Here is an 18,537-nt window from a genome sequence, read left to right as displayed (position 1 = left end):
TACACGTGCCGATCGCCGATGCTGCTGCGTTCGTTTCGTATTTTCGGCATAGTGCGTGTTCCCTCGACAATGGTTGGGTAACTTGAAACCATCGACCTCCATAATGACGATCGGTCGCTGACGATCATAATAGTCGCGCTGAATAATGAGTGGGATAGAAGTCAGGGAAACAATTGTCTCACCATTGTCACTTCGCGGCCCATTCAGACCACCCTACATGCACGTTCGCTTTCGCCATGTACGTTTTTGCCGAGGGACCCGCAAACGAGGCCTGAATTGAAAATTTCGTAATATCGTGAACAAACAACAAGGTTTAAAAAGACCCATTATGCGGAATAGGATCCTCTAATGCAAATGCCGTACTTGGAAAATATTGAATTATATAGTATGAAATATACAGTAACATCTCTACGAAATATGTCATTTTTATTTCTCATTCTTCGAATTGAATATTATTATTGAAATAAATTTCGCGCGACTCGTCATATTCGCACAATATTCCTTGCGGCGTTTTTCTCCTCGCGCATTTTTAGCCATCTCCAGCAAACCGGATGAGACAATGAGCGACGAAAAAGGGGTTTTGCCTGGCGAACGTACACAAATGCACGGGGGCGTATGCCACTTCCGCTCTCGCCATTCAATCGCGATCTCGATTCTCGAAGGAAGAATGGACCATAAACCCGATACCCGAAGTACGGTAGACGGCGTTGCAAAGGTGAATCGGGGACCGGTGCCGGAAGTCTCGCGTGCCATTTGCCTCGTACGATATACTTATACGCGTCTTCGAGAATCATGGTAAGATGAATAGAGATCTCCTTGAGTGGCGCGTGCCGGCTGCCACCGGGAGACGATATATTGAGAAGAACAAACAGCACCTTCAGCAACTTCGAGCTGTTGTGCAGTAGGTAAGTTCGATTGCATTGTTCTAAATGAATTGATATTAAAAGATACGCTATCGTACACATTTTTTTATCAACGAGATCAACCATTTTTATAATAGCTTATATTTTAATATTAATTCTTAACGATAGACACTTATTATTGTTAGTCCTAATAATAAACACTTTTACAAACAAATTAAAGTGGATTAATTTGTAATGTTAAATTCTTTTAGCAGATTTTACATTACATTGTTTTTAATTTTTTATTAATCATTGTTGAAAATGAAAACGTTTTCATTTATAGCTTTTATCGAGTAAAACACGAGAGTTGATGGCAATGAACTCGTGATTTTTTCATTTCATGACGGACGAAAGAATAAAAGCCGAGTGGTCGAGACGCGTCGTAAGATAGGTTGAATCGAGGATACTTCAATCTCGGAAGGTGTTCGATGATCGATTCGAGTAGTCGCGGGAACCCTCAATAGCGCGGCTTAGTTGCCGAGGAGTGTGTTACTGGCGGATTTGACGTGCTTATCAATGGATCACCGACGTAATAGGCTGCACGCACCCTAAATCGAGCACATAACTGATATCTGATAAGGAAGCAATAGCCGTGACGATATTTGCGTGCGGCTATTTACATCCACGCCAAATATCCACCGTCGCATGCGATGTTGTGTAATCTTGGAAACACGAAACAGTTCCACGAATTGACATCGCTAAATCGTGTGTAGTATTACGTATATAAAATAAAGATTCGATTTTTTATGACCATAGTGAGCATAGGTAATATTAAAAAACTATTTCTAGAGAAAATCAATTACTTTTGTTGTGAGTTATACATTTCTCTCTTTCTCTCTCTTCAGAGAATTAAGAGAAATTTATATATATATATATATATATATATATATATATATATATATATACACATAATTTAACACAAAAATTATTATACATCTAGAAATCTGATAAATTTTCATTATATGAATAAAAAAAGTATTTTTATACTTAATTTTTTGCATTAATTTTAATTTTTGTTAAAAAATTAATTAATAAGAAAATTTTTTAAATAATATTTAGAGTTATCTAACTCTTTTCTATACTAACAATTATATAATTTATAACTTTAATTAAAATTTTATGTGTTAAATTATTATAAAAAATATTACGAATGTGATAATTTGTATAAAAAGTATTTGAAATAAAACTTCAATACACGAAGAAGAAAGAGAGAGAGAAAGAAATGAAAAATAATTTTGATCGAATTCACATCGCAAACTTGAATCTTGTCTAGGGCATATTCTTCGTTTCGTTGAAAGGGTTCGATCATTTCCGAAATGTTCTTCAACGAGAGACATTAATAATCGTCGCGATGACACTCCGATGTCCCTCGATACTTAATTCTGCACTCTTTTTTGAAATAAGTACCCGGGCGATTTCAACGGGACGAAGTGCCGGAAAGAACTGGTCCGATGGCTGCCATCTGCCACCCCCAAACCCCGGGGGTTTCTGCCGTCGGTCTCAGAAGCTCGAAACTCTCTCGCGAGTGGCTTGGACGGCTCAATGCCTTTAACCGTTCTCCTAACCGCCCCTGAGAAATCACCCCTCCTGCCACGACGGCTTTATTCTATCACGAACCAGTGTGCACGGCGCTTTTCATACAAGATTATATAGGATATTACACGTTAAATGTCACAGTTTAACTCCTCGGGCTACGCCGTCGACTTGCCAAACACCGAAGAAATCCCGGGGAAATGATTTGAACGGAAATATGTCGCAGGAAGAATCAAATATAAATCTTTGATGAAATTGGAAAACATTTTTTTATCGATTTGCTTGTTTCGGGTTGTCGTAAACCACAGTAACAAGATATTCGAGGACCGATAATTTTACTATTCTACACGGAGAGAATTTTCTCTTAGAATTTACCCTGATAATCATGTTAATTGTGGGACAATACACGATATTGGAAGAATTTTACAAGAATTTCTCTGATTAATATTTACCACAATAAAAATATTAATATGTACACGTAGTAAAATTAATCGAACATATTTTATATCTTATTGTGAAAGATATTAATATTTTAGTGTAGTGAATATTAATCAGAGAAACGCATAAAATTCTTCCAATACCATATTGTCCCACGATTATCATGATTTTTAGGGTAAATTCTAAGAGAAAATTCTCTCACAATCAGTGTATAAGTGTATATTCATATGTATATCGACATCAGCAAAAAAAGCATAATCATTAGTCTATCAGAACACGTTTTCGAATATAATTAATATGTCGAATTTTTTACAATTTTACACGGAGAGAATTTTCTCTTAGAATTTACCCTGATAATCATGTAGTAAAATTAATCGAACATATTTTATATCTTATTGTGAAAGATATTAATATTTTAGTGTAGTGAATATTAATCAAAGAAACGCATAAAATTCTTCCAATACCATATTGTCCCACGATTACCATGATTTTTAGGGTAAATTCTAAGAGAAAATTCTCTCAGTGTATATTCATATGTATATCGACATCAGCAAAAAAAGCATAATCATTAGTCTATCAGAACACGTTTTCGAATATATAATTAATATGTCGAATTTTTTACGTATCATTGGATTTCAACGTCTCTATTATTCGGTCGCAGTATTTCTCGGGCTTGGCAGCGATTTGACTCGAACGAGGCTGTAAATCGGTGTCAAATTGTCGGGCAAATAGAGGGCGGGGACGAGCCGGCGGGCGACATAAAAAGGCCTTATGTACAGCGTATGGCTCCTTGGTCGTTCCCCTCGATCCATCCGTGTTGAGGCGAAGGCAGCTGGCTCGTTTTGTGAATTCTATTTGAATAATTCCTGGTCGTCGTGGCGCGTGCCGTCCGCATCTTCTCCTGGATCCTCGCGCCAGATTGGTCTCTCCTACGGTATCGCAGCTTCCATTGGTCCGTCTCGCTGGGGAGACACGTGGCCGGATGTCGGTGTACATGTTCCACGCGCATTTCCGTTCGTCTCGACGGAATAATACCGTCTCGTCTCGCGCTGCAACTCCATCTCCTTCGATCGGTGTGCTCCTTTGTCCGTCCTGGAAGTCCTTGCAGTCTCGAAGTTCACGCAAAGGCGTGTCCCGGAATCTCGAGAGTTATTGTAATTCTTTCATCGACGCAGGGGTATTCGGTTTCATTTTCATTCGCCGTAGCGTTAGCGACTGTTTAGTCGAAGTCTTGTAAGTCAAGAAGCTCTTATTCAATTATTCCAAGAGCGTTCGTTCGTTTGTTTGCGATTTCGAGGAAAATTATACCACATACATACCTATGTGTGTATGTCTCTTTTGTGTTTCTATTAATTTTAATACTCTTGATTCCCCCGTGACAAACAAGATTCGAAAATCGTACAGCTCTTTTTCCTCTAACTGTCATCAAATTCAATTGTGATTTCAGAAGGGGAATCCAAGAAGCGGCGACAGGGTAAGCCTATAATCAAAGTGACCACTCGACAATTTATGTGATAAATGGCGGAGGGTCGAAGAAGGGGATGTGGTCTACGTCGGCGGAGGTGAGAAGTTTATTTAAGACCAAATCATCCTTCGTCGATTAAGGTAAGAGAGGGTGCGTGCACGGGACGACAGTGAGATTGCCGAGACGAGGGAGAGGAAGCGGAAGGGCGATGAGGTCGGTACGTGTTATTGCTTGTATTGTGGTGCAACCCCTCGAGCAGCCGGCAGGGGTTGGTTTTAGTCGGCAAACTCTCCCCGGAGATTTCAAACTTCTCGTTGCTCTCAAACGGAATGGCGGGACGCGGATTTTGGGCGGCAGCAGCTACTTGTCGGCCAATACGGGGACAACAGTTATCGAGTGCTGCGAGAACGTAAATTCTATGCCAGTTATATAGACAAAATCTTTAACCGTCGACGGTAAATATTGGAAACTATTCTAAACCAGAAGCGTATATGTATACACCCCCCACAACATTTCTCAGCCGATGACAGCGGATTAAAAGGGATTTCCATTTTAGAATCTTTTACTTTGCTCAAACTTAATTATTGATTTTATAATTTTTATACTGAAACTCTGAAAAAATATTTATTGAGCAAATAATTTTACAAATAACAAAATAGACATCTTATTACAATTTATTTCTTCTATTTTAAGCAAGCTGTGTATAAAATGCTGTTACTGTATAAAGAATATCATATAAAATACCGGATCTAAAATAAGAATTCAAAAACAGAAAGAAAGAGAAACAAGAGAGAATAAAGAATAAAAAAGGAACTGGCTTCAAAATATCAAAAATTTGTAAGACTCGCTTTAAATCTAATATTACAAATCACGAGCTTATTTCACTCTTCTGCGCCTGCCCACCTCGTAAACAAACTCTTTATAGATTCCAATAATCCTAATCTCTAAACGATCTCAGGATATGTATAGTCTAATTTACGTTCTGCGGCCTATACGCTGACCGATGTCATAAATATTTTTCCAAGCCGTAACATTCCGCTTCGCACCTTTCCGACAGGTCCTGCCGGTCCGAAATTTCCCGGGCGACCCCTCGTTTGCATTAATTATCTGTTACGTATCCTCCGTCGCGCGTAATTGCGGATGCACACGCATCGGCCGGACGCTCGCACGCATTCGCGTCTACACAACACGCATACAACGAGCGTACATATCTCGTTATATCAATCTTGTTAAGTGAGCAATGCATATGCTTATACGCCGCCGGAGAATTTTCGACGAATTGCCTGGCGGGGGCGTACAATGCCCGCGCTGACCATTACGCGTTTCTTTTTTTTTTTTATGCATATGTATGCATATCGTATGCGCACGCGGGCGGACGGACGCGGAACGGAACGGAACCGCACCGGTCGGTCGCGAGAGACCGGATATAAACACCTGCCGGCCTTTACGGCCTGTGTCTCCACGTGTTGGTCGGGCCTTTAACTTCTTTAACGGGGGAGTACAGACGAAATTTATTGGCGAAGGTGCCACAACGAGCGTTTATGATACCCGGTGCGCGTTAACGATATACCCAATTAGGTGCCAACACAAAGCATTTTCGACATTGTTGTCGCAATTTAAGCGTATACACGGCATGTCGAGAACCGTCGCCCGTGTAACGGCGAGAAAGATTATCAACCGACGAATGCGCGAACGTGCGTCACTGCTGCACTGTTGCACTGCGGAGGTTTATGGACGATGTAACGAGCTTGGAGTTGAACGCGGGACGAATTCTTAACGCGTCATGACAGCTGCCGGAATGATGCGCGAATAAGTGATAACTATCGCGGATAGGGTAGGAAGTATCGCGATAAGAGCAAATAAATTAATAAACTTGTCTGCGTTCCCTCTATTCAAAAGTTACACTTGCTATTCATCGCGATACAATTTTCATCTTTTTATTTAACGTAACGTTTCAAATGGTATATGATGAAGTTTTATATTTGGACAACGTATAAATATTTTTTTATGTTAAAAAGAGAGAAAAAGAAATTAATGCATCTTTTTTATAAAAACTATTTTTATAACTCTCATTAAATTTGAGAATTGTTTTCACAATTTCAAAAGAGAAAAAGCAAACAGAATTTCTTGTACAATATTATCATTTTTAGATACGCAACGCTCCTCTTGCTATTTGTACGTAAAAATCACGGTGACTGACACGAGAAACCTCATCCAGCTTTGAAAAGCACTCACTTCCTGAGCAGCCAATCTTATCTGATGCCAAGAGCTGATTGATATCTCGATATAGCTCATAGAAGGGTGGTTCGAGTCTCATCCGCCATAAACCACCCCCATCGGCTTTATGAACTGCACGTAGGGTAATGCTGAACATTTAGTGCCTCGAAGGTAGGTACACATTTAATCATAATCTAATATTTAAAAGGTAATTTCACGGCCTGTTTAGTTCGTGCAATTCGCCTACCCTCGCATCGCTCCATTCTCTTTCCCCCTTTGGTACATGCTACTCCAACCAACGTTAAAATATGGGAATCGCGTTTTCATAAACGGTACCACTTCTCACGGTTTCCATCAATATTATCCTCACGCGGCACGTGAACTATATTATATATCGAAACACACAACTTGAAACTTATTTGTAGGATTTTATGGATAGATTAGGGTCTAATTAATAGTTGTTCGATATTGCATCATGAATTTTGTAATAACAAGTTTGACAATTTTTTATAGATAATTCATTTAACATAATAAAATTTTCACAAATTATTGAACAACTGTTTGTACAATTAATATAAATTCTCTCAATTGATAAAATGGCAATGTCAATGAAAATAATAACGAATAGAAAAACTTTGTCTTATATTCAATGTTGCTCTATTTAAAATAGAAAACTTGATGAGTATTTCTTTCTCACCTCTCTACTTTAAGCATTTCTATTTTCTTGTGCATACACATAAAAAATGAAGATAATTATACACTATAATTTAGCGGCTTTATCAAGATCGTTATAATTACCGCTTGAATCTGCCTAATCCAATTATACATTCTCTTTAGCATACTCCTGATCTTCAATTTCTTCACAAAATTGCTTTCACAGTACGTATATGCTAAACTATAATTATCACTGTTACACACAAAGGCATATTAAGAAGGAGAAGATGTTTGTACCAGGGGAGACCAGGCATCACGAAAAAAAGGTAGAAATGCTAGACATTGTGTCCACGTGGCCGGATAATGAAAAATACGTAATGTATTCGTTTAGCGCTCATAAACAAGCGAACGGGCATTGTTATTATCGCGGGTGAGCCATTGCGATTAATCGCCTGCCGTTGATTCATTCCGCTTAATTTATACGCAAATTATACCCGGTCGCCCTTTCGGTGCTCAGTGAATAAGCATGAACTTCCGGTGTGCCCATGCACCTCGGTTTCGTTCTACGGTATGCTCGCACAACACCCTACTCCCGTGAACTTAGAACGCATTACCCGCCGGAAAGTAATCGCGTATTAGCAACAATAAGGTGTACAAATTATTCCGGGATGGGGAAATGTATATTTTATGATAATGTATGTTAATCGTCGTCCACGCATCTTGCTCGCGCCAGTTATCGAATAGATTATCAGTATCTAGCTAAGCCATTACCATCGGCTAGGTGGTGACAATGAGCTCTATGCTCTCGATAATGGGATAACGATTATTAGCATCTTGATGAGAGCAGATTGTGTCCAAATCAAAATCTTACTGTTCAAAATTACTTGAAAGTTTTATTCATTGAACTGCAATGTTTAATTGTACAAATAAATAAGAATATATTTAATAATTGCATAGCTAATTCTTGGAAGTTAATATTTATGGAAGATCTATAAATCTATCGTCGAAGGATGCATAATCACAAAAAAATTGAAATAACAATTTATTAGAATAACCACTCGATATGCGAAATAACTCGTGTTAATCTAAGCAAACATATATCACTATGCAAAAATGGGAGAAAAATTTAATCCTTAAGATTTCCAAAATTAAGTATGCCATAGAATTATCCGAATGAAATTTTGCACGATATATATTTTTTTTTTCAATTGACAAATTATATCTCTATGCTGCGTGAATTAAATGTTATTAGCCACTGATAAATTTGAGAAAACTGTTCCGGCGTTTCGCAAAAATCTCACGCACGAGAATAAAATGCGACCTTGCTTGCGCGTTTCCTCGTTTACTATCTTTCTACTCGAAATATCGTGTAAAGTCTCGCCATGCTGGAAGGGTGATCGCGGATCCGATCCGAGATCGCATTATCACGTTAGCCGCAACTACTAATTACCGAGTGCCCCGTACTATCTCGATTACTTTAATTAACTGACCGCTTCGAATTAACGCACACTAACACCGAGGACTCGCACACAAATGTTCGGCGATGCATACATATGCGACGCGCACGTTCATGCGAAACGTGTCACCAATTTGCCACTTTAATTTTTCACAAGTGCATAAGTCCATAAGAAGCAGATGACCTGGCTCGTTGTTCGCGTATCTCGCATGTGCGATCGATCCCCCGCAATATGAAACCCCAGCGGATAATTATATTTTCATCTCCCCGTCGCATTACGATTTTATCTAAATGCGTAATGAGCACGCCTAACGAGGACAGAGTTATTACACGTATATATCACGCGTATATACATATATCTATAATTATTTATTACATGATACGTATACACCACCTATCGCTTAATTATGAACAAGCATTTAATTTGCGCGAGTGCAATTTTTTTTGCACACGATGCAGCAAAAAGATGCGGCTGTGTTGATATCTTTGAAATATTACTCTCATAAAGAAATGAAATAATGAGCGATAAAAAGAAACGTTTATAAAATTCATTACTTTCAATGATGCAAACAGGGAAACTGGGAAAACATATATAATTACACAAGGAATATTAATTTTTTTTGAAGATTTATGCACGCATAATTTTGTAAAATGTAATTTTAATTTAAAATATAAAGAAGAGCTAATATATATTTTTCTACACAATTTAAAAAGTACAAATATTTGTATTCTCTTGTTTTATATAAAAAAAAATTGTAGAACTATAAATATCATAGTTTATTTTCTAAAATCATATAAAATCTATTATTATTAATTATATTTAATTTATAACATAGAGATAAATAAGTTGTGGATTAAAAAGAACTGTACATTAAATTCCATTCAAGAGATAATTCCATGATTTATCTGATTTTACAATCAAAATTTCATTTAAATTCACGAACAAACCACTAGGTAAAATAATTCACGTCATGTTTCGAGTGAATGGCTATTTCCGAATCACATCGTTCAAATTCTTTTCAGTATCGTGTCCTAGACTGTCTTAATGCGCGTTAAATTGCGTTATGTGTCTACTTATTAGTCACGGCATGAGCAGGCTGCGTGCAACGTTGAAAAGGCAATCGTGTAATACGTCATAATTTCCATAGCGTGACTGGACACTCCTCCGGTACGCCTTCAACATTCTCGCTTCGTTAATACGCGCGAACAAGCGACTAAGTTTCTTATTTTCTGGCGTTTACTTCGCGCATTGGCTCATTATTTATTTTATTTTTTATTTTAATTAAATCTTTATTAATATTTATTAATAAAAACTGATAATTAATAATGTGCAATGTTATGCAATATATTTATCACAAACCAAATGCTAACGCGCGCAAGTATCTTTTTTTATATTATCTTGATTGTATTGCAATTATTTTATATTATGTAATGAAAAATATAAGATAACAATTTTTTTTAAGAATAACTAAAAATGATAAATTGTTTCATTAAATTTTACGCTTTTAAACATCCAATTCTTAAAATAAGAATATATAACATGAAGCAGGTGATAGGAGTGCTCGTCCCATATTTTATCACTCATCTGTGTTGATAATGCTCATAATTTTTGCAAACTGCGACAATGATGAGCTTCGTTAAAATTTAGTGATCATGAAACTTTTTTCAAAATATATGTATGTTGAATAAAAGAAAAAGTCCATACTATGACCAACATACTTCTTACTTTGAATTTATATTTCGTTCCTTGCAATTGGTTTTTTAATTATTAACACATTTGTAAATTATATAGTTTCCGACAGATTTACTTGCACATATTTCGATAGAATTACGTCTGCCATACATCATATATGCAGTGTACATTCACGCTCTTTATAGATCAATAAAATCGGCCATTTAATTAATTATATTATTTTATATAAATATATATGTATGTATATAGAAAGAGAGGACACATGCATAACCGGATTGATTCTTGCTGGACATGCGAGCGGTTTTCCTGTAACATACGTACGAACCGAATTGAATCCACTTCACAATGCATTTTTCAACATTCCATTTGAAATATTGTACGAATTATCAATTGTACAGATATCGCTCAAAATTCGATTGGTCGAACAATTCGCAATATAGCTATACAATTATACCATGATTATACATATTTTTATAAAAAAAAAAAACCAAATGTCCCAAATAAAAATGTTTATGCAAATCATATATACGAAAAAGGGCAATACCTTGCGATTATAGTGTATAGCAGGCAGTTTGAGAAAAATAAAAGAGGAGAAAATGTGAGAGAAAATTTATTCACCGCAACTTGAGAAAGAGAGAAAGAGAAACCAAACTCGCGATTGGTATTACGAAAGGCACAGGTGAGGGTGCGACGATAAATCAAGATAAACTTATGATAAACAAATTAGTCGGTGCGCTGCTGCCCCTTACTGGTGTTATTGTCTATCGTATATCTCCGTACAAATTACCAGCCGTCCTGAACACCGCGGGCTAACTGCCGCTCTTGAGTAGTCTTAGTGTTGCGCACACGTACGGGGGTGGAAGGATATTCGAGGGGTAACTCGGAATTAATGTACCACTTCCTCTCCTCTACGCAACCCCGTATTGCACCGTGTTAGAACAGCTTTTCTATGGCTATAGAGTGTTCCAGATCTATTCAATAAAAATATAATAATATAAATATTATATTTTAATAAAAATGTTGCATATAAATTTAATAATACGTATAATTCAAAAGAATTTAAATTCACAGAATTGGACGTAATTTTCCTTATTTGTTATCATTGAACATGAAAAAAATTTTGCAAATTAGACTTTGAAGATTCCTGTATATAGATAATAGTTAAATATATATTTCTATCAAAAATAAATGTATCCAAAATTCTCTAACTATCTGTAATTGATTTATTAATATAATTTTTGTAATTTGTCAAAAAATAATGCCCTCCTTGATCATTCGTTGCCTCAATTATTAACAACAATGTCATTCTTCTTGATTTAATTTGCATTATTTGCGTTAAGAAGATGAATTTGCTACCCTCTCGCTTGCTTTTCCTAAGGCCAATCCTGAACTGCACGATAACGCAGCGTCGGCGGGAACGTTTCGGCGCGGAGAAGAAGCTAATTTTTTAAAGAGCACAGCGAAAAGGGGGTTGCGAACAGGCGAAACGAGCCCGCGCGCGCGTTTACCTTGTCCTACTCATTCGCGCCCGCAGTCCGTCTCACACTCGCTTCCTCTCGATTCGATCGCGCGTGCACGCAAGCTGTTGGAAGAGCCTCGGCTGCCAGCTCGTATTTCTCGCCCTCCAACAAGATACCAACCACCTTCGGCCCCATCCTCGACACCGCGCGTCACGCACACACGGTGTCCCACACAGGCACACCCTTGTACGTGTATCCCACCTACACATGCTATCATTGTACAACCGACAGCCACCCGCCGGCCGCGAGCGAGCGTTTGTAGCGTTGCAAAGTGCTATCTTGCTAACCATCTCACTGATCCTTGGCCCGAGACGACGAGCTTCACGCGGGTCGAGAGGAAAGGCGAGAGCAGGCTGATAATGGGGTGGTGGTCTCTAAGTCACGGATAGCTTGAAACAGCACGAACTTCAAGTTTCGCGTTTTTCACGTTTCCGCATGTATTTACAGCATTGCGCCCACAAACCGCAACTTTTCCCTATTGCGAAGAAATTTGAAGATGCGCGGAATAAATGATGCTCTGTCACAGTAACATCGAATATATATATATATATATGTATTACTAATAATGAGGAAGGAGTTTACAAAAAAAACAGGAAATTAGAATTAAATCAATAAATTAAAAAATTTTAGTATAAATGCAAAATCTTGCTAGTCAATATTATTATATATATATATAAAATTATTAGTATAGAATTAAACTTCAAAATGTTGCATTGTCTACTACACAGCATCTAAAGGCAAAAATGTGCGCTTTACATTGACTTAAAATAAATAAGGAATACGCAACACAATTATGAAAAAGATCATGACACTGAGAACGTTATCTGAGCTAATCATCAGCTGTAATTCTTGGCGCGAGACGAAATGTCAGGAAAGAAAAATTGGGATATATGGTGAAAAGGTGTAAAAGACTTGCAAAAAACTTAAGTCGGATTCCTCGAACTCGAATTCGCGGAACAACAATTTCCGTCCCTCGAACGTCCGCGAATACTCAGAATACTTTGGTTTATACTTCAGTTACTCTTACGGTTCGCGTGATCTCCCCCGAGCTTCATCGCATCGTTTCTCATGGGATCACTCGATGAAAAGGCATTTCGCGAGGGGTGGCGTCGCCGCCATCGGAGGACGAGTTCCCTAAATCGGCGATATCTTTAATCAACGAAGCGCGTTAGTTCATCAATTTCGCAAACTCGGAAACAACGATATATTAGCGCACTGGTATTTGCTGTCAAATTTTGAAAAAGTCTTAAAGCTTCTTAAGAAAAAGACAGATTTTTTATTTAACATAAATCTCAATTTTTTTATTATAAGGAATTTTATCGAAAACATATACCTATATAAAGATATATAATAAAAAATATTGTTAAACTTCTTTTTAATTTTAAATTCTCTTTTCTCTTTCTCTCGTCCTGAATAAATGTCAGTCTTTATTTATTATTAGTTAAAAATGTTTAATAGCATTATATTCTTCGAAATTATTTTATCCGTACATATGAGTATAAATAAAATATTTTTAAAATATTCTTTAGAGCACATTACAAACAGTTTCATAATAAATGCTAAATATCTATTTTAAAGCCCGTGATAAGAATTTTTTTATTGACTGCGTATGACAGTTACATACCCGTTGCACTTAGAGTTAACCGAAAAGTTGTGTCTATTCGTGGAGAAAAAGGCCCGAGGATAATTGTACAAAGAGAAAGCCCGTCCGCGACGTCCGGTAAGACCCAAGACTACGCGGGGCCTCTCCTCAAATATTAGCGGAGGATACCAGGGTCTCCCTTTGAACCGGAATCCCCGAAATTTCTATAGCGAATAATCGGAGACAGCTGGCTCGATGCGAAATCAAGTAGCGTAATAATGCCTGAGACTCCACGACGGGGAAAATAAAGCGAGAAAGGAAGTCGCGACGGTTCCATTGAATTTGAGGACGTTCTCGCGCTCTCTTCCGTCGTCCGTCAGTTATGTGGGGGTGGATTAAATAAAATTTTACTTGCAGCTCAACCAGCGACTGTATCTGTACAATCTATGATTTTTCGTATTATTCTTTGATTATTATCACATTATAAAACTCATCCCGCTGCACGATAATAATTTCCAAAATTTTTAAAATCTCCCAAAATATACTATATATTTATATAATAACTCTATTTGTCATAATTAGAAAAAATATTGTCATAATTAGAAAAATATATATATTTTTTTTCTATAATTATGACAAATATGTAGATTTATTCTTTTGTAAAAGTTACTTCATTTTACATTACTCAGTTTCTTAGAAATTGCTGTCCATCTCGCGAATTTAACATCAGAATACTCGAATACTCGACTCGACTAATTAAGCGATCTTCTTCGAGCGCGAAATTTCGCTCCACTTAGTTCGCAATAAAACTCGCGTAAAATAAAGAATTGAGCGGATTGACCAGTAAAATGATATCAAGTTTTTCGGCCAAGCCGGTCGTATCTCAGCGTCGGCATCAATTAATGCCACGGTGTGTCGCCTCGTTTTAACACCGACGAACGGAATGATGCAGGACGCTCGATAAATATGCTAATCGCGCACTCTTAAACTTCGCTATTCAGCCGCTGTAGATTCGTCAGCTGCGCTCGTAATATTAAATGACAAATTTTTGCATGTACCCGTAATGCGCGGATGAAGGTTCCACCCAAAAATTTCATCGATGAAATCGCGAGATATCAAAACTATATTGACTATAGTACAACCATTCAATGAAACTTATTTGACACATTTCTATTACATTCAAAATAAGAAACTTGGCATTTTTTTTAAATCAAAACTGTAACTGCTCATGTAAATGAAAGTAAAGGAAAAAGTAATGATGAAGGATAATTATTCTCTTTTAACTGTGATTTAGAATTGTCTAATGACAATAATAAAAAAGTATCAATTTCAATTAAACTAATTAGCTGATTTTTAAATATTCTATATCTTTAAAAGTTTCAGGATTTGAAAATTTTAAAGATCCAGAATCTCGATTTCAATGTTTACATATCTTTTAACATCTTAAAATTTCAATTTAGAGGATTATAAAATTATCTCTCTCTTTCTCTACATCTTCAAGGTTTTGATAGAGATCATCGATTAGTCCATCATTCACGATCTTTTATTTTTCTATATTTATTAATATTATCATCTTGCATTATCTTTCCGACAGCGTTATGCAATCTTTACACGGAAAAAAATTAGCTACTATAACTAAATTTTAGCTGTTCCTACCCCCTGAAATTTAGTTGATTTTAATTGTATAAAATTCTCCGTTAAACTACAGCTAAAAATATTAGTTACCATAGCTAATATTAATTCCTATAGCTAAAATTTAGGCATGATAATTAAATGTCAGGTTGCAATATAGGGACAGCTAAAATTTAACTATGCTAATTTTGTAAACAAAAGTTACACCAAAAAAAAATTAATTACTATAGCTAAATTTTAGCTGTCCCCATATTATATATAAAATTTAGTTATCATGCCTAAATTTCAGTTATAATGGCTAATATTTTTAGCTATAGAATTCTCCATTAAACCACAGCTAAAAATACTAGTTACCATAGCTAACATCTAGGCATAGATAACTTGCAATATATATTCCTTATAAGGACAGCTAAAATTTAATTACGGTAGCTAATTTCTTTTTCCGCGTAGCGAGCTGAATCTTTCTAATTATTCCAACTCTCGATCCAAGAAATCTACGAGATATCGGGATGCGGTAGCCATCTAGACGGCGTATCCCACGGGAGAGAGTATGCCGACGATACAATGAATAAACAACGAAGCCGCGCGCGGTCGAGTGAGCTTAGTGAACGAGACCTTATTGGGATATTAATCGCCGTACCGAGGCGAACGTGCAGCTCCGCACCGAGTGTTTGCACGAGATTTGAAGAGGCTGCAACGCGAAAAGCTGCCTTGCCTATATGCCCTCATCCGCCGTATCTCACCCCGCGCATTTTTAAGGGCAACGAAACACTACAAGATCCCTCTCCCGGTGCTCGAAAGCCCTAAGTACTCGCTCGAATACTCGGATACTTCGGACATGCACACGCTCGAACGTGGGGTTACTTTCAGCTAGGTAGCGCGTAAGTATAGGCGCGAGCAAGCAAACGAATCCTCGAAAATAATAGCCGTCGCGGTGGTAGAAAAAAGAAAAAGAGAACACGCATGTATTTATAAAACATGGACGGGGCGAACTAATTGTTCGTTAATTTCCAGTGGCACTCACCGTGCCGTTACTGCGTTCGGCGTTTTGTTTGCATCGCGTACGCTGTTTTGGATACGCGAATTGTTACGCTCCCCTTCGTGACGATTGTCGAGACGCTCTCGAATGCTAAATGTTTTTATCGCCATAATATGCGATACATCGCGTAGGTACTTATAATATGAATAGTTACAGGAGGAAGGAGATGGAAAGAGGTAGATTGCTGTGTTTGTACAGCGCAGATGGACGATGCGGTCGTCGGTTAATCACGTCGTTTGCACCGACACATCTTCTTCTGGAAGATGCTCGTTGCGAGATAAATTCGAGTGTAATGAAGTCGGTCATTGTATGGGCGATAAAAATAATAAAGTAGCAAAGCGATAAGATGTATTAAACTTCTATTACACGCAATAGAAAAACTGTCAATTTATAACAACTACATTAATGAAGATAAGTAATTCAAGTATCGTAGACTACTGATTGCTATATTATATATCTGTGATATAATTTGTTTCGTAAAAATTTGCGTTTTCCCTTTCTGCTGTGAGGTCTTAATATTTCTTGCTAAATTTGAAGCAATAATTAAAATTGGAGATTAAACAATCTGTCGTCATTTTTATCAGAAAATAATTTAATCAACAATTAACGCAAGGAACGTTATTTGAAAATCAATCACGTAGAACGGGTGCTCACACAGGAAAACATTAATCCATTTAAAACTCTTTGCAGAAAAGCGGTATCTATCTTCGTTTTATCCTTCCATGAATTATGGCTAATTACACCGAACCTTTGATCTCATAATCTACCCTTCGATTGATGAACTAGATGTTCTAAATTCTGAATATGCGTACGCGATTGCGTTACGCTCTTTAGGTATCGCAGATAAGCTATTATTTTGTTATTGAAAATGTATGTTACATTAATACTTATACTTTGTTATCAACACCTTTTTATGATAACAACAGTAATAATAACACATTTTTGGTTCTATATTAATATTTCTACGGAGTATTTTTACTTGTCAAATAAAACAATTTTTAGTCAAAAATTTCATAAACGATCGATTAAATAACAGATTAAAAAAGTAATTATTTTATATACTTTGTATACCCTATAAGTTTGATATTTATTATTTTAATTATTAATCTTATTATATATGTATATATGGATATATTGTAATTTAAATAGAAATAAAATATAAGTAACTTCTAATATACGTTTGTCTTTAAAATTCGTAGAAACTAATATTTTGCGAACTTATCTGAATCATTATACATTTATCTATATACATAAACAGCTATATTACTGCTTAAGAAACAATTACAATTTGGAGAACATGAATATATAATGTAAAAGGAATTTTTGAGATTAAAATATAAATACACATCATTAAAAAATATTGATTATTGTTGAATTTATTAACAATTCTTAAATTAATAAAAAATTTTACTTTTTCTTAATTGTTTATACTTACAGAAATTATGGAAATTTCGCCGTCTAATCGCACCCAGCAGCACAGCTCACACAACACGACTTTCTTCCTACCAGCCCGAACACTTTCACCGACTTCCGATTAATTGTCGAACATCCAACATTGAATATGATTCAAGTTTCGCGTAAAATTCTTTCCCATCAGTCACAGTACACGTTTTTCATACCGTCCTCAGAAATTGTACAAATTTATCGCGAATAATTTCAAGCTATACACATCGCGACACGAATCGACGACACTAAATTCAAGAAACTCTCGTCCTCATGACAAAAATATAGTCTCCGAGACTTGAATGTTGACACATCAATAATAATCAACTTTACAATATCCTGACTGTCCGTCGGCATCATCAAGATTCTTGGTTCCAGTCCTTTAATCGATTCACATTCCATGTTTCTGATCACCAATAACGTCCCACACCTTTATCGAACTGGTCTCTCCATTTCATCTTTAATTTATTCGTAATCATCGAGATATAAATCTGGAATTTCTTTGCATTTAGTTAATTATGATTTGAAATTTCGAGCACGAAGAATCATTCGATCTGCCTCAAGGAAAACAAATATCGTTTAAACATTATTATTATTGAAATCAATCATCCTCTTGTACACCAAACTTTTTCCTCCGCTATTCTTCTTCGTATTTCCATCGAATTCGATAAGTTTCACAGCAGAGAGAGAGTCTTTAATCTTGAAGCGGTCCACGATTTCACACGACTCCAGCCAATGTCACACAACTCGATACACAACTTGGATCACTTCCGGGCAAATTCCTAATGTCCAAAATCGATGAGTCCGATGATTTCCGATGAATGGATCGTGGATGGATCGCGACGGCGACCCCAGGGCAAACGGTTGAAGGCGCCGTTCACCGCTGGTGAGGATGACGTGTGTGCGCTGCCTGCTGGCAAGCCGCGAGAAGGTTCCAGCTGCGTTGTGAAGGGTGAAGGGCGA

At 36.8% G+C, this 18,537-nt stretch overlaps 1 protein-coding gene across 1 annotated transcript in view; it reads right to left on the bottom strand.

Moving 5' to 3' along the window:
• The window catches only part of LOC114932585 (uncharacterized), a 30,467-nt gene extending 11,984 nt beyond the window's left edge, over positions 1-18,483 (bottom strand). The window contains exon 1 of the mRNA XM_029304860.2: positions 17,567-18,483. The gene's annotated coding sequence lies outside the window, so the exon portion shown is untranslated. The remainder of the gene's footprint in view (positions 1-17,566) is intronic.
• Between the last annotated feature and the right edge of the window lie 54 nt (positions 18,484-18,537).

This window comes from Nylanderia fulva, unplaced genomic scaffold (genome assembly GCF_048542155.1).
Source record: "Nylanderia fulva isolate GAGA-0341 unplaced genomic scaffold, ASM4854215v1 Scaffold13, whole genome shotgun sequence".
In the NCBI taxonomy this organism is placed as follows: Eukaryota; Metazoa; Arthropoda; class Insecta; order Hymenoptera; family Formicidae; genus Nylanderia; species Nylanderia fulva.
The sequence above is the reverse complement of the archived record's forward strand: the minus strand, read 5'-3'. Positions and strand labels throughout refer to the sequence as shown.